The sequence below is a fragment of the Oryx dammah genome, unplaced genomic scaffold (genome assembly GCF_014754425.2).
Source record: "Oryx dammah isolate SB20612 unplaced genomic scaffold, SCBI_Odam_1.1 HiC_scaffold_9, whole genome shotgun sequence".
Classification (NCBI taxonomy): Eukaryota; Metazoa; Chordata; class Mammalia; order Artiodactyla; family Bovidae; genus Oryx; species Oryx dammah.
In genome coordinates this window covers 22,804,427-22,830,466 of record NW_024070193.1, presented here as the reverse complement: position 1 = coordinate 22,830,466, position 26,040 = coordinate 22,804,427, and the positions used below count along the sequence as shown (strand labels likewise).

Genomic DNA, 26,040 nt, shown 5'->3' with positions numbered 1-26,040 from the left:
AGCCTGATCTCTGCAACCACAAGACACAGTTCACTCCTCATCCACACCAGAATTCTATCTCCTCAACAGTTATACCCAAAGGCCAAGCACTTTCCCACCTCCCGGCCTTGGCTAATTCTGTTCCCTCTGTACAGAATGCTTTGCCTGGCTGGCTTCAGATCACGGCTTACATTCCATTAAGAGACATTCCCTGACCACTCAATTTAAATCAGGACCCTATTTCTTCAGACATTTCTCTCTCTTCACTCATTAGTGATTTATAATTTGTATTTTGACTATAACCCTAAGATATAAACCCCCAGAGGCACTGGCCAGGTCCGCATGGCACAATGCCTGGCACACACTAGATTCTCAACAAAAGAATTCAGAAAAGCCTTTGGATCGAACTTCCTGAGTTCAAATTCCCAAGCTATTACTCACTGGAAGTATGAACTTGGGCAAGTCCTCAGCTTCAGGACCCTCGTTTGTAAAATGGGGGTGATAGTAGTCAAGCTATACCTTAATGGGTAGTTGCGAGGATGAAATGAGTTGGTATATACAAGGTTCTTACAACCATGTCTGGCACAGAGCATGTGCTGTGCTGTGTACCTAGGTGCTCAGTCGTGTCTGACTCTTTGCGACCCTATGATCTGTAGCCTGCCAGGCTCCTCTGTCCATGGGGATTCTCCAAGCAAGAATATTGGCATGGGTAGCCTATCCCTTCTCCAGGGAATCTTCCTGACCCAGGAATCAAACTGGGGTCTCCTGCACTGCAGGTGGATTCTTTACCATCTTACCTATTATGATTATGAATATTTCCATTTTTACTGTCAGTGGGTTACATTGGCCAGTTTCTAAACTTTGCGGGTCTATGGCTACCATCTTTTGTACACTCAATGTATTAAGTACTCACTGGATGTTAGGTATCATGGCAAATACTCTACATACATCATTCATTCATGTATTGAATGTCTACTATGCTTAGACGTGATTCAAGGTTCTGGGTACACATCAGTGAACAAAAAATCACAACAGCAACAACACCTGAGAAGCAGTACATACAACAAAAATAACAAGAGTCTAATTACCAAGCACTTCCTATGTTCTAGATACACTGCTGAGTATTATTAGCTCACTTCCTCTTCATGATACCACCCACCTTACAGGGTCACTATCTGCACTTTACGGATGAAGCAAGTGAGGAGCAAGATTATCTGCCTTAAGTCACAGAGCCAGCACATGGAGAAGCTGAGAGCTGAAGGTAGGCTTCTCTCAAGGACCTGCTCTCCACCACCTCACGAGATCCTCAGCACTGCCCAGGGGCCATCCCTGCCTCTCCTGCCTTGTCCAGTCAGAGTCAACAAGACATCCTATTGCACATCAGACTTCTCATGTTATCTCTAAACTGTCTGATTCTCTGCTACGCAAGGGTTTCCTTAGATACTAGGATTCTCAGCCCCATTAGAGTCCGAAACACTTCTAAGTAACCTGATGGATTGACTTGGAAGGCTGGTCTCCACATAATTGAGCTTTTATTATGTTCAATTTCAAATGGTAACTATCAATTCTGGATCATCAAAAGGAATGTCAGTGATATAATAAAAAAGTTCTTAATTGCTGTTACATCTTAACTGCACAAAAATAAAACAGAATTTTATTTCTGCCTTCTACACAAACTTTTCCCAAATTCATATTCTCTCTTCTGAGAGGAGATCTGGACCTTCCTTTGACCATGAGACATTAAATGATAGAACCAATCAGACACACACACACAAAAAGGTCAATTGACAACCTGCCAAAATGTAAAGCAACCAACCAAAGATCAGAAGACCAAAAAGTTAGAAGAAAACTGTTCCCTCTAATAGTTATTAATCCCTGGCTAAAAGTGGCCAAGCTTATAGTGACCTTCCATAGGTAAGTTGTAAGTACTACTTTTTTCACTACTTGTACTGCAAATGAGATACAGTACCCGGCAAAGAAGAGAGGAAGCAAATATCAAAATCCTAGGGGATCTGGGTTAGGGAAGGCCAGGCAGGCATAGAGGCGACATACATGACAGGTTACCTCATGAGTACCTGTAGCTACTCAAAATGTTGCAAATAAATTCTAACTTTTCAATCAGAAACCAAACCTGAAATGTGTCCTAAATCTACAAGCACCTTCCAAAACCCTTAGGGAATCTTTACTGCATGACTATCCTTCAGCTAAGCTTGTAGACTATAATAAAATATGGGCTGTCAGAGAGTTTACCACTTAGTTGGTATTATAACCTCAAGAGAGGAACTTACCTCTAGAATGCACTTCCTGCATTTGAAAATCAGTGAAAACAATGATATCTATGTTAGGAGATTTTTGGATTGAATGAGATAACCCATGTATAATGCTTAGTTCTAAATCTGTCTCAACACAGTAAGCAGAGTGTGTCTAAAGACTTAATAAAGAGTAGTGTTAATATCATCATTATCACTGTTAAGGTTATGGTTATAAACTAATAATTAAGAATACAATTCTTTTCTTCAAAAGGCAGTCAATACAGCAACACAACATCTGCCAAATATCTTCTATGCAGAAAACCCAAACCCACAACTCTTCACATAACTAAAAACAGCATTAACTATGGAATGCTATTACCTACTGACTTAGCTGTCTGTTTTCAAGTGGTTAGCCTAATATAGACCATAGCCTAACCCTGAAAACCAACCTCAACAAATTTAAAAGAAACTGAAATCATACAAAGTATGTTTTCTGACCACATGGAATCAACTTAGAAGCCAGGAACAGAAAGATATTAGAAAATATACAAACAGAAATAAACTTGATAATGAACATTTACAAAAACCCCTACAACTGACATCACACTTAAAGGAGAAAGGCTGCGTGCTTTCCACCTAAGGTCAGAAACGAGGCAAGGATACCCTCTCTCTCAACAAAGCACTGAAGTTTTTGCCAGAGGAATCAGGCAAGAAAAGGAAACAAGTCATCCAGATTCAAAAGGGAAAACTATAACTTTCTACATATGCAGATGACTTGATGGTCTTATGCAGAAAACCACACACACAGAAAAAATCTACCAAAAAACCTCCCAGAATTTACCAGTTTATCAGCATCACAGGACACAAAATTTCTTAGTCTATCTAGGCTGCTTTAATAAAATAACATAGTCTGGGTGGCTTACAAACAACAAACATTTATTTCTCAACAGTCCTGGGAGCTGGGAAATCCAAGAGTAAGGCTCCAGTGCATTGAGTGTCTGGTGAAACCCTGCTTTCTGGTTCTGAGTCCTCTATTCACTGTGTCCTCCACACAGAGGAAGAGGCGATGGAGCTCTCTGTAGCCTCCTTTAAAGGGCACTAATATCATTCATGAGAGCTCTACCCTCATGACCTGACTACTTCCCCAAAGGCCTCATTCCTCCAAAACCATCATGCTGGGGGTTAGAATTTCAACACAAGAATTTTGTGTGTGGAGGCAGGGCGGAAGGGGGAAGGGGACTCAGACATTCAATTTGTGCACAAGATCAACATAAAAAAACAACTTTATTTCTATATATTTGCAGTGAACACATGAAAACCAAAATCAAATGGCTAGCCTTCAGCTGGCATGCTAAGCAAGTTATTTGCTTTATGGCATAGCTGAGTGTTATCCAACAGCCATGTGGCTATGATGAAATCTATATCTTTCATAACTTCCTTAAAAGGGATATTATAATTATCTCATATTTGTAAAGTCTCTAAATATCTTACCAAAAGCATGCCTCAGAAGATTTGATTCAAAAAGCATGCCTCAGAAGATGTAGAACTCTATGCAGAATAGAAAGCTAAAACGTTAATAACTGTCTTGAGTTTGTTTCAGATTCTTCAAGTCAGAGGGAAGACGCTCCTCAGATCTTCCATACTGATGGTCACAATGAAAAGAAAGGTACACTCAACTCTATATTCCTCAATATAAAACCTCACTACTTAAAATACAACTGTTTCTCTATCATTGAGAACCTGGTTAGAATTAGAGAATTTCAGGACCCAACCCAGACCCAGAAAATCAGCATTCGCATTTTATCAAGATTCCCATGTGACTTATATATGTGTTTGACAAGTGTAGAAAACAAAACATCATTTAATCTGGACTGAAACTTGAAAACTGTCACCAAACTGGAGAAATTATTCATATATTAGCCAGATTCTTTCAATTCATCCATCTATTAAAGGCATATTGAACATTTTTGCTTAACTATAATTAGTATTTGCACATTACAGAATATACTAAATATACACTGTATAATGTATGGGCTTCCCTGGTAGCTCAGCTGGTAAAGAATCTGCCTGCAAAGCAGGAGACCCCAGTTCAATTCCTGGGTTAGGAAGATCCGCTGGAGAAGGGATAGGCTACCCACTCCAGTATTCTTGGGCTTCCCAAGTATAATGTATACTGAGTGTATCTCTGTAGTTTTCAGTTACTGTGATGTCTTTGGTTTTGGTTCTGGCCTTATAGAATGAATTGAGAAGAGTTCTCTTTTCAAACATTTCTACAGAAAAATGTGTGTAGGGTGAGTGCTAATGGTTTTATCAAAATTCACCAGTGGGTAGGGAGTGGGGAAATCTTACACTTACTAATTCAAATTCATGTACTAGGTCTATTCAAATTTTCTAATACTTCTTGAGTTATTTTTTATAGTTTTACAGTATTTTCTACGAATTTATCTGTTTCATCTAGTAAATTCAATGTGCTGGCATAGAGTCATTCACAGTATTCCTTTATAACCCTATTTGTGTCAGGTGGGTAGTGACATTACATATTTAATTCCTGATTTTAATAATATGAGTAATGTGGTGAAATCTACCTACAAGTTTGTCAATTTAATCATAATCAAAGTAATCTAATCTTGCCAAAATACTAACCTTTGGTTTCAGTGCTTTTTATCCTTTGTTTTCCTATTGTCTAGTTCACATATTAATAATTCATTGTCTTCTTTGCTCTGCTTGCTTTCTGCTTTATTCTTTTTCTAGTTTCTTAGGAAGGAAGGTTCTTATTTCTTAATATAACTATTTTCAGCTATAAATTTTCCCTTAAGTAATGCTTCAACCACAGTGTGTCAGTTCTGGTATGCTGTGTCTCATTTTCATTAATCTCAAAGTACAATTTCTCTTGTGACTTCTTCCTTGACCCACTTTATGTAAGAATGTGGTGTTTTAATTTTCACATGCTTGTGAATTTACCAAATTTCCTTTGGTTTTTAATTTCTAATTTTCTCCATTGTGGTTAGAGAATGCTGTGTGATTTCAGTTCTTTTACAATTATTTAGGTTTATTCTATTGTGGCCTAACATATGATCCTGAGAATATTCAATTTGCACTTGAAAAGAATGCAAATGGACTATTTCCAAAAGAATGTTGGTTGTGTCTAACTGGTTTATGTTTTTCAAACTTTTCACATCCATACTGCTCTTCTGCCTAGTTGTTGTATCCAGGCTTTAAAGTGAGTTATTGAAATCTCCAATTATTACTATTAAATTGTCCGTTTTTTCCTTTCACAGTGTAAGTTTTTTTGCTTCATATATTTCAAAGCTCTGCTAGGCACATGCATCTCTACAATGGCTATTTCTTCCAGATGAATTGACTCATTCATGATTATAAGATATCCTGTTTTAATAACTTTATTAAAAAACATCTATTTTGTCTAATACTTGTACAGCGAGGCTAGCTCTCTTTGACTACTATTTGTTTGTATATTTTCTACTAACTTTCAATATATTTCCAACTTTGAATCTGAATTATGTCTCCTGTTCATAGTGTATCACCAAATCACGATTTTTTAAAATCCATCTGACAGTTTCTGCCTGCTGAGTGGTGTTCAGTCTATTCACATTTAACGCAATTACTGATTAGGTAGGATTTAAGTCTGTGATTTTGCTATTTGTTTAATACACATGTCTTTTTGTTGTTGTTGTTCCCCTATTTGTCACTACATCCTTTTGTTTAAATTGATAAATTCTAATATAAATGCTGGGCTGGATGAAGCACAAGCTGGAATCAAGATTGCCAGGAGAAATATCAATAACCTCAGATATACAGATGACACCACCCTTATGGCAGAAAGTGAAGAGGAACTAAAAAGCCTCTTGATGAAAGTGAAAGAGGAGAGTGACAAAGTTGGCTTAAAGCTCAACATTCAGAAAACGAAGATCATAGCATCTGTTCCCAGCAATTCATGGAAAATAGATGGGGAAACAGTGTCAGACTTTATTTTGGGGGGCTCCAAAATCACTGCAGATGGTGACTGCAGCCATGAAATTAAAAGATGCTTACTCCTTGGAAGAAAAGTTATGAGCAACCTAGATAGCATATTCAAAAGCAGAGACATTACTTTGCCGACTAAGGTCCGTCTAGTCAAGGCTATGGTTTTTCCTGTGGTCATGTATGGATGTGAGAGTTGGACTGTGAAGGAAGCTGAGCACTGAAGAATTGATGATTTTGAACTGTGGTGTTGGAGAAGACTCTTGAGAGTCCCTGGGACTGCAAGGAGATCCAACCAGTCCATTCTAAAGGAAATCAGCCCTGGGTGTTCTCTGGAAGGACTGATGCTACAGCTGAAACTTCAGTACTTTTTGGCCACCTCATGCGAAGAATTGACTCCCTGGAAAAACTGATGCTGGGGGCAGGAGGAGAAGGGGACGACAGAGGATGAGATGGCTGGATGGCATCACTGACTCGATGGATGTGAGTTTGAGGGAACTCTAGGAGTTGGTGATGGACGGGGAGGCCTGGCGTGCTGTGATTCATGGGGTTGCAAAGAGTCGGACACAACTGAGTGACTGAACTGAATATACTTTTTTTAACTTCCCTTTCTTCTCTTTTACTATCTTCTACCTAAGTTATTTTCTTAGTAGTTCTCCTGGGGATTACAATTAACATCTTAACTTCAGATAATGTACTTTAAATAAAATCAATGTAATTTCAACGGAATTTTATTAATGCTCTGCTTAGACAGGGCTCCACTTTGTGCTCCCCCAAAACCCTTCCCAACATATAAGCAGTATTTTGCCATTTCTCAGACTATCTTGTAATTTTTGGTTGAAAACTAGACAATATAGATAATATAATGTGGCATTCCACAAATAAGATCCACCTCCCTTTTTGGTTTGTTTAGTGATTTACCTGGTCTAATTGTGTAAAGTCTGTATTCTTTGTTATGTGTGAGCTTAGTTAGCTAAGTATTGGGCAGGGAGTTCCTTAAATATTTTGAACCAATGAGTCTCCCAGGCTTTGCCGAGGGGCTCTGGGCATATGTTGGGATGTCTTCAATGCTCTAGCAATAATGTAGAGCTCTACCTTAGGCTTCATTTCCTGCTTGTATAGAAACTCAAATCAGCCAGAGGTGAGAGATTAAGGTTTTCTCAGGTCATTCCTGGACATGCGGATAGCCCTATACATGCATGCTGTTTTCTTCTCTTTTTTAAATTGAAGCATAGTTGATTTAATGCACATGGTTTTCTAGATTCTCCAGAATCTTGATAATGTTGGGGCTCTTCAAAAACCCCAATTGACATCTCATTTCTCAGAGTTTCCTATTTAGTTTTTTGGTCAGACTCAACTTGTATCACTGCCTTAGACAACTGCAAAGTACAATGATTGCTACTTTAAACAAACAAACAAATACCCTAGGGATAGGGTACAGAATGAGCTCTGATACAGACAAATTGTGAGAATGGAGCTTTTTAGGGATTTACTAGAAAGTTCAAACAGTGACAATTTTCTGGGCACATAGCTTTAGGGAAGCTTCAAACCCATTCTTTCCAGTATGATAGGTTCTAAACTACTGGTTTTCACAGTTGTGAGGTTTACAGGTTTTCAAAGTTACTCTGGGGCTCGGCATGATGGAGTGTGGCAGCATTAAAACAGAATTAGGTAAAACACCTCAGAGTTTGCCTGTATTTACAGAGATTCAGTTCTTTGTTTTGTATAAATGCTCAATAGATCCTGTAAGCCTTTAATTTTTAGAATTCTGAAAAAGTTAATTTTGTCAATTCTTGCCAGTGTTCTCACTATTTTTATAGAAGAAAAGTTTTTGGGAAGTCCTGGAAATGTTCTCTGGAATGGAGGATAACACTATCAGACTTTTTACTATTTTCAACCCTAATCAAGCCTGCAGAACAGAGAAGGGAAGTTAAGCTTCAAAAGTGAGAGGGCCAGTCATTTGTGTTTGCAATAGTACAGGTAAGAGATCTGGGGCACTTTGGACCTGGAGATCACAGTAAGATGGCACAGAAATGACTCACAGATATTTAGAAGGAACTGCTGACATGACTTGGTAATGACCTGGATACAAGGGTGGTACAGTGAATGATGCCAAGCTTCCTGTCTTGTAGAACAGGATGGATGGGTGGGACCAGTCTCTGAGACTGGAAGAAGGCCAGGTTTGAGAATGAGGAACATACACTGGCAACATCTGAAATCCAGGTGCCTCTGAGATTTCCAAGAAGATAACAAGGAAGCCATCATCTTAAAGACTCTCCCCCAGTTTTAGAGAAATGCTTTATAAATCAACTCCTAAAACATTACTTCCTCTATATGGGGGGGGGGGGAAAGGCAAGGCTTGTATACCAAATGCCAATTCAACATCACCAAGGAATTAAAAATACGGTTCCAAAAATAGTAAGAACCATGCACAAATGTCTGAAACTATTCATTGCTTATGTGCAAAGAAATTAAAGCTTCCCCAAAGGCAACTTTACTTAAAGAGAAGCTACATTAAAAATAAAGATAAATCTTCCCTGTGATTAAAAAGATTCTGTTGCCCTCTTGCACACATCATTTTACTGTTCTCATTGATGCCTGTGAAAACAAATCAATCAGATTCATTCATGCCTCTGCTCATTCCATAAATACTCAACAGCTTCCTATTTGACAGCACTTGGTCAGACCTAGGAGACAGCTGGGAATAGGTCAGACCAGGTCCCTGCAGTGTGAATTGGTGTTGGTCTCAACACCAACTTGTCTGAGTATCATAGTTTTTTTGTTCTGTAATCCTTTCTGTTAGGCCTCTCTTTCATGCGTGAAATTCACTTGTACAGCTGCTTTTTCTGGTCAGAATTGGGCAGGGTTAGACGTGTAAGGGAACCCTAGGGGAGGAAAGGGAAGGGTTGACTGCAGGTTAATTACTTCTACTTCTAATATCTCTTAATGTTACAATGGTCTGTTCTGTTTAAAACAGATGAGGTGCAGTTTGTTCCCACTGGGAAACATTAAAGTATTTCAAGTTTGTTTTGACTGTTAGCTCATTTCTGACCTAATGGGCAACACTTTCACAGGAAAGTTTTATGCATTCTCTTATCTCAGTTTTGCTTCTTCAGACTTCATAGTTTCAGTCCTTGTCCTTCCAGAGGAAACTGGTCAACATACCTGAACAAAGAGCTCAAAGCTCACCTACCAAAACCATATGCAAACAGATGTGGTTGGCAGATAACACCCTGCGCGCAGCCACAGTTCAGAGTGATGCCTCGAGTTCAAAACCCATGTCTCCCCAGTTGTTTGTGTGTTTGGTTTCTAGAGAGCTTCCAAAGTAAAAGGTCAGGCAAATGTTTAAAATACAACATAATAACAATAGCCATCTTGTCACACGATTATGGAGGACTCACGAGACCAGACAGTGTGCTGAGTGCTCTGCATGCTTCACATTGCATAATCCCCACAACAGCCCAGTGGTACAGGTACTATTACTAGCCCAGGTTTACACATGAGGAAACATTTGTGTGGAAGGATTAAGTAACTGGCCCAAGATCACACAGCTGGCAGGAGGTAGGGCTGGGGTTCAAGGTTGAATCTAGTTGACTCCAGAGCACAGTCCCTAACCAGCAGGCAATGACATGTCACTGGTCACAGAGCTTCAGTTCTTGTTCCAGCAAGTATTAACTGGGGGTCCTAGTAAAGTCACCTCTGAGGAAGATTAAATAAGAAACAAACAGAATCGGTCCTTACAGAACTGACAGAACTGCTTATACCATGAGAACTGTTTCCTTTAAGACACTTGTCTGGGTTGTTCACATACAAATACATACTTTATGCACACTACTACTTAAAATTCACCACTGGCTTAACAAATTCCAATTCCTCTAAACTATGGTGAATAAAAGTTATAATGGAAATAATTGTAGTGGGCTGGGGGTGGAATTCAAATATGTTCAATTGAGGTAAAGTGCATTCAACTGTATTTTTAAAAGACTAACATGACAATCCATGCTTTCTCCCTGTATTCAGCATATTAGGAAGCACTTTAGAAAAGAAGGGGAAAGAAATGTATGTGCTCATAAATGGAAACTAACAGAAACTATAGTTTCCCCCCTCCAACTAAGCATCTGGTCTATTTTATTTGAGGTAACATATTTCTGTCCTCCCACATTTTAGAAAAACAGCCGACACACTGCCTTACTTACATCTATGCTTATCAGTAATGACACGGCCCTATCTCTCCAAACAGTTGGTTAATTAATTTGTACCCCTATCTCTGGCAGCCTGCCTGTGTAACTGAACAGCAAAAATAATTACACTAGCTAAAGAGGGAAAATTTCCACTCTTCCTGTGATTTCTTATCGTAGGGCCTGTTGCCTTTCTTTACATGGGTTTGAGTTGCAAAACATGTGCAAATCAGATTAAGGTCACTACAAAATGATGATGTTTCCATTCTTTACTACTTCATGAACCATCAATTGGGAATGAAAGGGGCAGAGGAGAAAACTGACCCACCAGTCAAAGGCACAAAGTATGGACTGAGCAGAATTGTGAATGAAGAAATAGCCACTCTATTCCAGAGAGACCTTCATCTCTTTCATCATGTGAAATCATGTAAAATCTGACATAATGTGAAATCTGACATATCAACAAATATTTACCTAGAACTTACCACATGCAGTCTCCTTCTTTCCCACCCAAAACCATACATGAGAAAGTCAAACAGAGGAGATCAGTGGAATCCGCTGAGCACCACAAGCCACAAAATTTCTAATTAGGGATCACATTGAAAGACTGTCTACAAGGGTAGAGTTCTGGCTCTTCTAAGGTGAACACAACAGTCCTCGATCTGCTTAAGCCCACCTGGGTCGTTGCTTTTTGCATGCCTAGTGATCTTCATCTGTCTCAACTGTGATGGTGGAGAGTTCCATTTTAAGAGAGGAATCTGTTGGTTAGTCTCTAAAGTCACTTAAAAATCATCCCTGAAAATTTCTCAGACACCACATGGAGCCCGACCAGTAAGTTCTACACAGTTAGTTATGTCACTGATGTCAGAACAGATGGCTGTTTCTACCAGATTAAATAGTTGGCTAGTGTTTAGGGACCTTCTTGCATGGAAAAATCCAAGTAATTAAACACCACAATCACAGGACAATGAGATGCTTACACTGTGAGACGCTTGCAGGAACTGTGACCAAATAAAGGAAAGCAATCAATATTCCATAATTCTCTGTGTTTACTATATTCAAAGCATTCTTTCAGGATGCTGAAGATACAGCAGTGAGCAAACCCCTGTTCTCATGGAACTTATGTCTGTGCTGATTCACACCTCCTACTTCAAACACATTTCAGGTTAACATGCACTGAATGACTAGTGAAATTCACCACGCCATTATTCTCTTTTGTACCATCACATAGTAGAATTCACATAACTTAGAAAGCACTTATGATGCAACCCTCCTGTAAAAGTTTGAGACATCTGTTTCTTACCACCAGTGTTGGAAAATTAGTTCATTCTGTATACTCATCCTTACAGTAAGCAAAATACAGTAAAGCCTCAACCACTCAGACTGCTGCAAGGACACAACAGGGGCTACTGAAAAGAACAACAACACTGTTGGTACCGAGGCTACAATGGTTTTTGTCCTGAGTGGTGTAAAGTTCCAAAACCACATGAAAAGCAGTCTAAGAGCATCATCACAGAACAGTGGAAAGTGCGGGCTGTTCAAACGCTGGAGACTGTGTTTGAGGCACCGTGCTGCATACTAGAAGAAATGGCAAGTAAGACAGCCTCTACCCATAAAGAGGTTCCAATGAAGTTGCAAAGCCCATACACATGCAGAAATACCCCATTCCTTAATTTCAAAGCTGCCATCAACTGTGTGTGAATGCCAGCCTTTGGGGAAGAATAAAGCAATGTACCCTATGACTTCATAATCCATTCTGATTTCAGGAATAATGAAACACGAAAAAAACAGGCATCTTGGAATCAAGGAGATACATTAAGAGCTACTCTGGCCCTTCGTGGGTGCCACTGTGCAACACGAGTGAAACTCAGGATGAGGAACAAGGGCTCCTCTTGGTAGCTGGCCCCAAAGAATTCAGCTACCCTAGTGCCACAAGAATCACCAAGGAACCTCCTCCACGTGATTTCTACAGAAGGAGCTAACACTCTTCCAATTCCATAACACCAGCAACACCAACAAGCATTCACACTTCACATATTTATCACACACCTCCTATGCATTAACACTGAGGAACATTTTTATATGCCAAGCGCTGAATGAGGGGCTTTAGAGCAATGGTCCTTGGGGACCCTGGCAAAGTTTGGAGACGTTCTTTGTGACAACTGGAGGGGTTAGTATTACTGGCATCCAGCGGTAGAGGCCACACGCTCCTAAACGTCCTATAAGGCACAGGATAGCCCCTTATAACAAAGAACAACCTGACCCCAAATGTCAGCTGAGAAACCCTGCACCTTCAAAATGACCCTATGGGAGAAACACTATTCTGATCCATACCCACCTGTGAGACAACTGAGTCAGGAGGTGTTACAGAACTTTCCCAAGGTCATCAGAGATGCTACAGAACACGGACTGTAATCCAGGAAATGCGATGCTGTGCAACAAGCATTAGCACCCTGCAAAATTCTTGATGTGATCACAGAAACCCAGAGAAGTACTGAAAACACTGAGTCACAGGGCATAATACTCATTCACCCTCTCTTCCTGCAGTTCCCATCCAAAAGTACTCCCTTTCTGCCCCTCACACAGGCTGTCTCTCATTCAGTGCTCCCTTATCTCATCTTGATCTTTAGACAGAGGTGTGTGAGTATGATGACTGTCTGATCTCTCATTTCTCCATTGCTCAGTGTGCTTCCCTTTAGCATAAACAAAAACATTCCCTGGTCTCAAGAACCGAGGGAATCAGGCAATTCTTCCCAAAAGAGCGAGAGCCAAAGAAGCTGGACTCAATCGTAGCCTCTGAGTAGGCAGGAATGAAAAGGCTATGGGAGGTGGGAAGCCACCACCTGGCAGGCCAATATGAAAGGACAGGATATAAGAAGGTGGTTTTCAGGCTTTCCCAGCTCCTAGAGTTTTTGGCATCTCAATATGAATTTAGTGTTGACCACTGGCTGCAAAGGAGTTAGGGCAATTGATGATTCTGAAAAAATGGATGAGTATCAGTAACTTTTTAAGCACTAAATCTATGAAAGAATTCTGAACACTTTTTTTTAATGAAAAACTTTTTTAAAACATTGTTTTAGGAAAACTGATGGTAATATGTCAATACGGGGGGGGGGGTGGAGTCAGCTAGGCGCTAGGCACCTGTGAGGCACTGACTTCATCATCCCCTCAGCAGCAAGCATTACTCTCTCCCTGGAAAGGTCATTAACCAACTGCTTTGTGTAAATTTATTTCAATACCCAATAAAGAACATCACCTTATCAAGAGGGAGAACAAGGGAGATTATCAATCACAGGGAAATTATAGTTCCTCTTTTTCTGTGAAAGAAAAATAGTTTAGACTACAGTCACTTAACATTCTGTTCTGTATTCAACCCCAAACCCTGTTATGAGATGTTCACTCATCATGGACTTTCTTAAGGGAGGTAGAAAACAGCTTTTGCCTTTGTTTGAGACTGCAGAGGCCAGGGCTTACAGAGCAGATGAAGAAAGTCAACAGTAATGTGGCAAAATCTGTACCCTAGATTTTGTGTAGAATAAAGAGTGAAAACCTTAGGTAGTACTTCGTGAATCTCAGATGATTAACCTTACTGTTAACTGGAAGCCTACAGCTGATTCTTCCTTTAACAACACTTTGAACGTCACACTGCATTTTCAAAGCACAGAACTCTAAATGTCTACAGGATGGAATAATTCAACAGCCCAAAACATGGGGAGTAGCAACACAGGGAAAACAGCTGGATCCTACCAGTTCCTTAAGGAGAGACAAACTTTGAGAGAAGAAACTGCACCCCCAAGCCATCAACATACTTTTCTCACCTACATGGACTGACAATTGAAAAGCTTTCTTGGAGGGCACTTCAGCAGTAGCTACTTAAACATATTCTCCATTCATCTATTCATTAAAAGAAAAAAAAAAGCAAATAAAAACTTGACCAGTGCTAAGAAGCCTGTAGAAGTACTTCAAATGTGGCTCTGTTGGTAAAGACAGCAAAATTGTCAAGAGAAATGTCCATCCGGAAAGGCTGGATTTACATAACCATTCTATTGTTTTCCTCTATTTCTCTGCACTGATCACTGAGGAAGGCTTTCTTATCTCTCCTTGCTGTTCTTTGGAACTCTGCATTCAAATGGGTATATCTTTCCTTTTTTCCTTTGCCTTTAGGTTGTCTTCTTTTCTCAGCTATTTGTAAGGCCTCCTCAGACAACCATTTTGCCTTTTTGATTTCTTTTCCTTGGGGATGGTCTTGATCACTGCCTCCTGTACAATGTCACAAACTTCTGACCATAGTTCTTCAGGCACTCTATTAGATTTAATCCCTTGAATCTATTTGTCACTTCCAGTGTATAATCATAAGGGATTTGATTTAGGTCACACCTGGATGGTCTAGTGGTTTTCCATACTTTCTTCAATTTAAGTCTGAATTTGGCAATAAGGAGTTCATGATTTGAGCCACAGAGAGCTCCCAGTCTTGTTTTTGATGACTGTATAAAGCTTCTCCATCTTTGGCTGCAAAGAACATAATCAATCTAATTTCAGTGTTGACCATCTGGTGATGTCCGTGTGTAGGGTCTTCTCTTATGTTGTTGGAAGAGGGCATCTGCTATGACCAGTGCATTCTCTCGGCAAAACTCTGTTAGCCTTTGCCCTGATTTGTTTTGTACTTCAAGGCCAAATTTGCCTGTTACTCCAGGTATCTCTTGACTTCCTATTTTTGCATGCCAGTCCCCTATAATGAAAAGGACATCTTTTTGGGGTGTTAGTTCTAGAAGATCTTGTAGGTCTTCACAGAACCATTCAACTTCAGCTTCTTCAGCATTACTGGTTGGGGCATAGATTTGGATTACTATGATACTGAATGGTTTGCCTTGGAAATAACAGAGATCATTCTGTCATTTTTGAGATTGAACCCAAGAACTGCATTTTGGACTATTTCGTTGAGTTCTTCAAAGGAATTCTTGCCCACAGTAGTAGATATAATGGTTATCTGAGTTAAATTTGCCCGTTCCAGTCCACTGTAGTTCACTGATTCCTAAAATGTCGATGTTTATGCTCGCCATCTCCTGTTTGACCACTTTCAATTTACCTTGATTCATGGACCTAACATGACAGATTCCTATGTGATACTGTTCTTTACAGCATCAGGCTTTACTTCCATCACCAGTCACATCCACAAATGGGTGTTGTTTTTGCTTTGGCTCCGTCTCTTCATTCTTTCTGGAGTTATTTTTCCACTCTTCAGTAGCATATTGGGCATCTACCGACCTGGGGAGTTCATCTTTCAGTGTCATATATTTTTGCCTTTTCATACTACTCATGAGAGTTCCAAAAAACCATCTACATCTGCTTTATTGACTATGCCAAAGCCTTTGACTGTGTGGATCACAACAAACTGTGGAAAATTCTGAAAGAGATGGGAATACCAGACCACCTGACCTGCCTCTTGAGAAACCTATATGCAGGTCAGGAAGCAACAGTTAGAACTGGACATGGAACAACGGACTGGTTCCAAATAGGGAAAGGAGTACGTCAAGCCTGTACACTGTCACCCTGCTTATTTAACTTATATGCAGAATTCATCATGTTAAATGCTGGTCTGGAGGAAGCACAAGCTGGAATCAAGATTGCCAGGAGAAATATCAATAACCTCAGATACACAGATGACACCAACCTTATGGCAGAAAGTGAAGAACTAAAGGGCCTCTTGATGAAAGTGAAAAAGGAGAGTGAAAAAGTTGGCCTAAAACTCAACATTAAGAAAACCAAGATCATGGCATTTGGTCCCATCACTTCATAGCAAATGGATGGAGAAACAATGGAAACAGTGAGACTTTATTTTGGGGGGGCTACAAAATCACTGCAGATGGTGACTACAGCCATGAAATTAAAAGACACTTTCTAGTTGGAAGAAAAGCTATGAGAAACCTAGACAGCATATTAAAAAGCAGAGCCATTACTCTGACAACAAAGGTCTGTCTAGTCAAAGCTATGGTTTTTACAGTAGTCATGTACGAATGTGAGAGTTGGACTGTAGAGAAAGCTGAGGGGCCAAAGAATTGATGCTTTTGAACTGTGGTGTTGGAGAAGACTCTTGAGAGTCCCTTGGACTGCAAGGAGATCCAACCAGTCCATCCTAAAGGAGATCAGTCCTGAATATTCATTCGAAAGACTGATGCTAAAGCTGAAACTCCAATACTTTGGCCACCTGATGTGAAGAATGGACCCATTTGAAAAGACCCTGATGCTGGAAAAGATTGAAGGCAGGAGGAGAAGGGGATGACAGAGGATGAGATGGTTGGACGGCATCATCAACTCGATGGACATGAGTTTGAGCAAGCTCTGAGAGCTGGTGATGAACAGGGAACCCTGGCATGCTGCAGTCCATGGGGTCACAGAGAGTCAGATGCGACTGAGTGACTGAACTGACTGACTGACTACACAGTCATAGTATATTCATAATACAAAATACTATGCACTAGTTTAAAGAAACCCAGGCAGAATTATACACAATGACGTGGGGAAATGTCCTTGCGGATGAACTCAAAAAGCACACGGCAGACATAAAGCCAGCCCAGGGCTCCCAGAAGTTTGCCTGGAAGAATTGATGCTGAAGCTTGAACCTGAGAGATGCAGGTCAGTTTTCCTTCTATGGGGAAAGAGGGTTAGGGGAAACAAGGAAGGAGAGGGGGAGGGTATCCAGGCAAAGGCGACAGTGTCCCCGCACGGGAGCAACACAGAACGTAGAGGGAGGAGCGGAGGGGCTGGGCTGACCCCAGGCAAACAGAACCTTATTCAGCAGCCATCACAGTTTTAGCTTCACACTAACAGCAAGAGGAATCAATGAAGTCAGTTACTCAAGAGCCCATCATCTAAGTCATAATGAACACTGTTAGCTGTGAATTTCACACAGATCACTGTGGCTGCCACTTCATGTTCAAGTCCGTCCCACACTTATCCTTGATTTATAAACAGGTTCAGGAACAAGACTTCAGTCAGGATTTGCATCACTCTTTCTATCTGAAATAAGGGCAGCTCCACATGGCCATCTTCTCAGGCTAGCCCACTTATGACTCTTCACCTTTAATGGAGCCAGAATACTAATAAGCTTATAAGGAAAATTATATTAATAGAAAACAATATTGCTGTGAAAGCATTAACTAAGCAAAACATTTAGAGACTCAATGGGAAATTTTAAAAAATTACGTATCTTGAATATTGGAACTGGAACACAAAACCTGCTTTAACGACAAAGGAAATAATAATGGAGACATTCTAAGATCTTATAAAATGAGCTTGGGTACTTTCACTGGTGATGCGGAACACTATTGGATCATGAAGGTCTTTGAACATCGGCTGAAATGTATGTCGTGTCTCTCTAGAAAACCATACTTAGGCAACTATAGACGATATTCTGCACAAACCTATGAAGGGGATCAAGGACTGTGCACTGCTCAAATAAGCCCTGTTTGAGAACCTCTGACCCCAAAGACCAGAAATGAGTTCTGTGTGTGTCTATTTCCACTTCTACACTCAAGGCTTTTCTTCCCTGACACTGGCTTATCACAGTCACTATTTACATCCAGCACCCAGGTCATGATGTAAGATGAGAGACATTAAAAGAAAGCAAGATTTAATGTGAATTATTTTCCTGAATTAAGACTTAAAGGGGTACAGGGTCATTTCAAAGAAGGTATGGATATACAAAGGGCTTCCCTGGTGGCTCAGATGGTAAGGCGTCTGCTTGCAATGTGGCAGACCTGGGTTCGATCACTGGGTCAGGAAGATCTCCTGGAGAAGGGAATGGCAACCCACTCCAGTACTCTTGCCAGGAGAATTCTATGGACAGAGGAGCCTGGCAGGCTACATACTGTTCATGGGGTTGCAAAGAGTTGCACGTGACTGCGTGACTAACACTTTCATAAAGGAGACTACCCAAACTGAAGATATACAGCCAAGAGCATTGGAAACAAAGCAAAAGCAAAAAAAAGGGGGGAAAAAAGGCAACAATGTATATTCTTTCTGAAGAGCAGGCAAAAAGGCTTCAAGGAAGAAGGAACCCTGACCAGGTCTGTCTGTCACTGGCCTCACAGGCAAGGGAGGAGGCTTGTTTCCAGTAGCAAGAGAAAGTCCGTGAGCGCCCTCTCTGATCTTCAGGGACTTTTTATCAAGGCCAGACACCCAATAAAAACTGATCCTACATATGAGTATCCATGGATACCACTCACCATACCTTTGTCGGAGCTCAGTTACAACTATTCCCTCCTTTTGCAGAGATTGCTCATAAGGAAGATCAGCAGTAGAAACAAGAAGTTAGAATTTCCACCTTGCATTCCATTGATTCCCAAGCTCTCTAGACCCCTGCTTCACTTTAACGCCTCACAGTTCTTTGCAACAGCACCACTCTACTGTCTGAGCCTCATAAGACACTCAACAGCCAGACTGAACAAAATCTACAAGCAAGTCTTTACTATATATCTCCACAGAAGTAGCCTTAGAAGTTGGTACAAAGGTTCTAAAGCAACAGGGGCATGTTAGAACAACCCCTAATTTTAAATTGTGGGTTTGATAAAGATCCAGTGGCTATTCTTCTACCCTGGCTCCTTTCTTCATTTGACAGTGCCCACATACAGACATAATTACGGCCAAGGACTTCCAGGGAAAGCTGTGGAGGGGCTGCAAACACAAGGATCTTATTACAAGACATTTTCATCAGGCAAATAATAACCTGAGTGATGATGCCAAACCAACTGCTTGCAAGACATATTCCCCACTCACTCCTTAATTACCTTTGCATAAAGCTGACAGCATTTAAACATTTCTTGGGGATTTGAGAGTAAAAAGAAAAACTTGTTATCTTTTTAAACGGAAGGAAAAGCTGTCTCTGAACAGGGGACTGCTGAATTTTACCGAAATGAGGCACTAAAGTCTGACCTCTCCGATGTGACCCACACTCCTCGAAAACCATTGAGATAAACATTAAGACCTATTTTTTTCTGTAGGAGAAAAAAAAAAGAAACCTAAATTATGTTCAATTTAGGTCATAACCATTTCAAATGATTCCTGCCAGACACTCTTGAGCCAGTAATTCCCAGTTGCCATGGATGGATGGGATGCCTCTCAGTCATCTCTCCACGACATTTCAGGCGCTTCACTGACAGCAGGCTGCATGAGCCCACTGTGTGCAGAGAGGCCAGCATGCTGTGAGAGGCTCCACAGCCCAGAAGAGCAGGCTGGCTGGCCTTTGAGCCAACTCCCATTTGCCTTGTGCCAATTGTGCACACATGGAGGCAAGGCCACAGTAATGCAATACGACCAGAGCAGAGAAAAATAAGTGACGCAAAGTTTTGTTGTTGAAACCTATTTCCCTTTTTGGGGAAGCACCACCATCAAGACAAACAGAGATGGGGAGAAAAAGAAAGAGTTCAGACTAATCAACCAAGTGACTTAATGTCAAGCAGGACATTGTCTGGTGAGAGAGAGAATAAAAATTAGTGACTCAAATTTTCAAGAGTTTTTCAAGTTCTCTTAACACTTTCTAAAAATCCCATTCAAATAAAATTGGTATGCAAACCCCATTGCTATCAGGATTCAACATATTTTTCTTAAATCTTAAGCGCCATCTATCGAATTCTTATTTTTATGGAAGTTGTTTTTATTTCAGAATTACCAGTGAAAAGAAACAATCTCTGTGAAATTTCTATAAGATCTTGATAAATACTAATATTTCCTAATTTTACCCAGCACTTAATGAATACTAGAGCTTACCAACTTTACTAAAAAAAGTCAGTTGTTTTACTTGTTACCCTGCCATAATTCTGTTCAATGAGAAGATTATGATTCATGGATAGATTATAAACTCACACAACACAGATTATTATCATCAACAGCCACCAGCTTTTAAGAAAACATCTACCAAACACAAGATCTTTTAAAGGAACAGTCACTGCAGCTGCCAGTTAACAATGAAAAGCTCATGAGACATGGGCTTAGTGAGATAAGAGGAATAGAAAGTGCAGCACACAGAGTCTACAGTAAACTCTGAGCCTGTCCCCAGTACAGTGGCGCTTCAGAGAGACAGAAAAAGGCCTAGAAACAGGAATAAAGGGAAGGCAGAAAATAAATTTCCTATTCAGAGGCTGAAAAAAGCACAGAGTATATCTTGGGAAAGAAAACCCCAGTGATGTAACAGGAGGATTCGGGCACGTTGTCATTTCTTCGTACACAACCAGTCATTCTAAAACCAAAACCATTTCTTTCTTCCCAGCATATTGTTACTCAACAAAAAGTAGGTGCTGGAATACTGGGAATAAAGATGAACAATGGTCTATCAAACTTTATAATCAACAGGGGAATGAAATGTTATTGCAGAGAACAATACCAACCAGAGGCTAAAGAATATCATTAGTAGTTATTCCATACTGTTTTTCCCCTTTAGGTCAAATTTGCAAATTTAGCCAAGACTTATATAAAAACTGGCCATAATTCCTTCTACCCAGCATTCATACCCCAAATCTAACAGTACTGACTCATCTTCGTAGTAATGATGGCTTACATTATACCAAGATACTAACAGGTAGTTTTTGAGAAGGGTCACAAAGCAACAGTGACATGGAGGATTCCTTCACGATGATGATAGCTGGCTTAAGGAAGGGGTGAGGGCTAAGGGAGAGGAAAGAGCCCATGCAAAGGTTCAGAAGCTGGGAGGAACTCAGGGTGCAAGAACTGGAAGGAGGCCATGCACCTAGGGCCCAGGGGATAGCGGAAGTTGGTACTGGCCAGCCTGGCAGAGGCCAGACCCAGGAGGGCCAGTGGGCCGAAGTGAAGGGGTCTGGATTTTCAATGTGCTATGAGGCCCTTGAGTGATCTGCCTCCCCAACTCCCTCCCAAGCCCTCAGCTGCTGACTTCTGGGGCCTCACTCCCTCCGCTCAGGCTCCTCCAGCGACCCTGCCCCCTGCTGTTCTTCAGCCTTTCAGCACCCTCTCCCACCACAGCCCTTGGATTCTCTGTTCCTTCTCTTCTGCCCTAGGTTCATCCACCATGTTCACGTGACTCAAGCCTTCATACCCTGAAAGTGTTGTTCAGAAAACTCCTTCTCACCCTAATTTTTTTCCCAACCTATTTTAAATTATACACCTCCAACATAATCCTTCTCTAGACCACCCATCACCAACTAGCATATATATATATATATATATATACTTCACTTAAAAAAAAATTGTCTATCTCCTGCACTAAAGTAGAAACTCTGTGAGGGCAGTTATAGAATGTTTACTATTTTTCTGAAAATTAGAACCATACCTAGCTCAATGTAGGTGCTCAACAAATACACGCTGACTCAATGAATGAATGAATACAAAGAGAAACCACTGAAGAGTTTCATGATGGAGAAATGATCCACTTTAAAATTGAGAGCTACATTTAAAAATCTCATTTCCTCAGTTTATGACTACCTAGACCCTTGAAGCGGAGAAGGCAATGGCACCCAACTCCAGTACTCTTGCCTGGAAAATCCTACGGATGGAGGAGCCTGGTGGGCTGCAGTCCATGGGGTTGCTAAGAGTCGGACACAACGGAGTGACTTCACTTTCACTTTTCACTTTCATGCATTGGAGAAGGAAATGGCAACCCACTCCAGTGTTCTTGCCTGGAGAATCCCAGGGACAGTGGAGCCTGGTGGGCTGGCGTCTATGGGGTCGTACAGAGATGGACACGACTGAAGCGACTTAGCAGCAGCAGCAGCAGACCCTTGAGGATTTCACGTTGAGGGACACTACAGGCCCCATGGCCCCCAACTTGTACTTCAGCCACTGCCAACTCACCATCCATACTATGACCATGACATCCTTTCTGGCTCACCCTCTGGACAAAGTGCAAAGCTCTTTTCTTCTAAATGCAGTGTGTGTGTGCGTGTTGTGTGTGTGCACATGAATGCTCAGCCATTCAGTTGTGTCCAACTCTTTGTGACCCTATGGACTGTAGCCCACCAGAGTCCTCTGTCCATGGGATTTTCCTGGCAAGAATACTGGGCTGAGTTGCCATTTCTTCCTCCAGGGGATGCTCCTGACCCAGGGATGAAACCCGTATCTCCTGCATTGGAAGGTGGATTCTTTACCGCTGAAGCACCTGGGAAGCCCACAGAAAGAGGCTTCTAAAGGTTATGTAACTGCCCGTTTACTTGGCTAACACCTCGCCACCAGACCAGTCTAGATACTTTGAGGACAAGACATACAAAATTCTTCTTCCTACCTCTCTTCTTCTCTTTTACTCCATAAAATGGCAGGAAAGAATCCCCTGCCTTATGTTCCCAACTTTCCACATTCTTATCTGCAACTGATCCACATGCTCCTTCTCTCATTACAACAGGAACAAGTCTGTGATTCGACCCAGAACTGACATCACTTAGGCTGTGATCCCGTTCATTGCCTTTTCCCATCTTAAGGTATTATCTTCATGATGACCCATTGTTTTCACACGTTATCAATTATCGTTCACTCCTGGATAATTTCCAGTGGCAGAAAATGTGCCCTAATACTATCCAAAATAAATAACACGAAACAAAATAAAACAAACCTTCCCTTTGCTGCCTTTATCTATGCCTCCAACCTGCTATTAACTTATTCCTCCGTTCTCTTTAAAGCAAAACCATCTGAAGACCTGCGCACCCTTGCCCTCTCAACTCCTCCAGCTCTGGTTATCTAACCCCACTCCAAAAAGGCATCTGGCTCCCCAACTCTCCTGATTAGGGGCACTAACCACACTGCCACAGCCAGAGATCAATTCCCTGGCCTGCCTTTACTACTTCACAACAGCAGGGGACCCAGGCCATCACTCCTCACTTACCTGTTTCTTCTCTGGAAGCCTACACACTTCACATTCACCTGGCTTCCCTCCCAGCCTCACTGGAGATCCCTCACCACTCCTGCTGACTCCTCCTTACCCTCACATCCCCTTATTGAAGGCTGAGCCGCCGGCCCGCTTCCATACTTTACTGACTCTCAAACCCGAGAGAACTCGCCTGTCGCCCAGCTCTCCCTGTCCTCTGCACAATGATGACAGATTCACCCAGCGGCTTCAGCCCAGGATGCTCCTTCAGCTCTGGGCTGTATACTCAACTGTTGCACGGATGCCCACGACCTCACACACTGTGGCCAAAACCAGCTCCTGACCCTGAGTCTCCCCATTTTCCACTGTTCCTCAGCTCATTAGATGGTACCACACAACTGCTCGCATCTCAGATCTCCATCTTCACTTCCCTCCCTCACCCACTTTTGATTCTTCACTAAATCATCAACTCCACCTCCAAAACAAGTCCGTAAGAGGACAACCTTTCTGCCTTGCCACCACCATCACCAGGATCTAAGCCCCTATCACCTCTCACCTAGTTTACTGGTCCCTACACCCTCTCCCCAATCCACTCACCATCCAACTAGATCCACCCACTACCCGGATGAAACTACTGCCCCACCCGCCAGTAGTCTCTCACTAAAGTTCAGATAAATTCAAATTTCTGACCTGGCTTCTGTGTTCTGGCCTTTGTTAGCCTCTTTTCCCTCCACTGTGCTCCACGCTCATCTCAGAGAGGCCACATACCTGCTTTTTCTTGCTCCTCCTTCCAGATAACTCAGTGGCCACTTCCTTCTCACCATTCCCACCTCAGCTCCAATGTTAAAGCTCAGAGAAGCTGTCCCTGATCATGTTAGCCTGAACCCCTCCTCCCACATCAACTCACTAGCCTACTTTATTGATGTTACAGCACTCAATCTCCTTGTAAAACATTTGTGTATTGACTGGGTCTCGCTTTACTCAAGGTTAGGGGCTGTTTCTGATGTTTGTCACTCTATCCCAATACCCAGGAGAACCTACCACTTAGCAGGTTAATTCCATCACAACTTGCTAAGCAACTGCCTGCCAGTCAGGACTGTGCCTTCACTTCACTGAGTTATACCCTCAGACTCTAACCCCATTAAGAGGCACAGAGAACATGCCTGTCAAATGTCTGAGGGATAAAGCAAATGAAAGAAGGCAAAACAGCCAGAGGATTCTCAAGGCAGGAATCACGGCTGGACAAGATATCCTGAGGCCTGCCCACTTTGACAGGAAGTGAGACGACTAGGGGGGGCAAAGAGGAGCCCTGCCTGTCACCAAGGGCCCTAAGCAGTTACACAGATATCCTTGATCAGGTATGAATTGTCCCAAGTCCAAATCCTATAACTGAAGATTTAAAAATTGGCCTAGAATGAGATTACAGAGAATGATGGCTTTCATATTTCATACTGTCATTAGTATGGAAAAAAATTAGTAAAATTATTAATAAAATCTGTATAATGAATATGTATGAACTTCAATAATACTCCCCCCCTCCATGAAAACGTTGCTGCAGATATAGTTTCCAAAGAGAACAAGGTCATTTAAATGGAGAACTGCTTCAAATTTAAATGGAAATTTCCAAGCATTGAAAAGGCAATTTTAAAATTCCCTCATCGGACAGAAAATCCCATGACTACCACTAAGCATACAAAAAATCTTAAAAGTAGCAGCCTCAGTTATCTCTGACTCATTTCCCAACCTAGGAGGACTTTATTCTGATGGCTGTAACTCACCTTTCTTGCCCACAAAGAGAACTCTGCAAAACATTCCAAGAAGAGACAGCAACTACGGGCTTCCAGGAAAGAAGCAAGCACAGTTTTATACGACAGAACAAAGTCAAACCCCACACCGGGCTTCTCTCTGCAAGTCCAAAAAGAGATGACTAACAGCAGAAACAAGCAATGTCAGTGTCCACTTCTCATCTTCACTCATGTTCATGAAAGCTGGGAGCTGGGGTTCATTTGCTACGCTCACTCTGTTGTCCTGAGCACTCTGAGGTTTCTTCTCACTGCCTACAGACTGCCTGCAAATGAAAAACTGACATTTCGCTTCCCGCTGCTCTCCTGAGAGTCCTGGCTAAGCACTTGATTTGAGGCATGCTCACAACACTGCGCTTTCGGGATTGATAAAAATAACAATGTTAGCAAGTAATGTTTATTGAACCGTTACTCTGCCAGATAACATACAAAAGGCTGAAACTCTATTACATCATTTCATCTTCCCAGTCACTATGAAGTACTGCTACGATTCCCATTTCACAGGTAAGTCAACTGAGGCTGAGCAAAGCTATGTAGATTTTTCTCAAGTGACTCCTCTAGTGGAGCTGAGATTTGAACTCAGGTTGGTTTAACTCTCAACTGGAGTTCTCAGTATAGCCTCTATTTAAAGCTACTATTTGCAAGTTTACCACATGGAATCCTATTTTCTCCATAACACCTACTAATAGCAGCACACAGAAGCAGGGCTACAAGACAGACACTTAGGGAAGCTAATTTAAAGCCTTGATTATCAAATATCAAAATACATAGTGAGCTTCAAAAAGTCCACAAGGAAACATGAAAAACAAAGAAAATGCAATGAGTTCTTCCTAAACCTAAATTTTCTTCAAATTTAAAGAACTGTCCTTTATTCCGGAACAACAGCTCTCACACTTTTATGATGGTAAGAATGATATATGTTATAATGTCTAATTTTATATATTCTAAAATACTAGCAACCCTTTGTTTGATCTCCAATGTATTTTAGAAACTTTCTGGTTTGATATATAAAAGCCTGGGACCACTGG

The 26,040-nt window shown here is 41.3% G+C and overlaps 1 protein-coding gene across 2 annotated transcripts in view; it reads right to left on the bottom strand.

The window, feature by feature from the left end:
* Window positions 1-26,040, bottom strand: part of ATXN7 (ataxin 7) — a 142,865-nt gene that overhangs the window by 59,049 nt on the left and 57,776 nt on the right. The window lies entirely within an intron of this gene.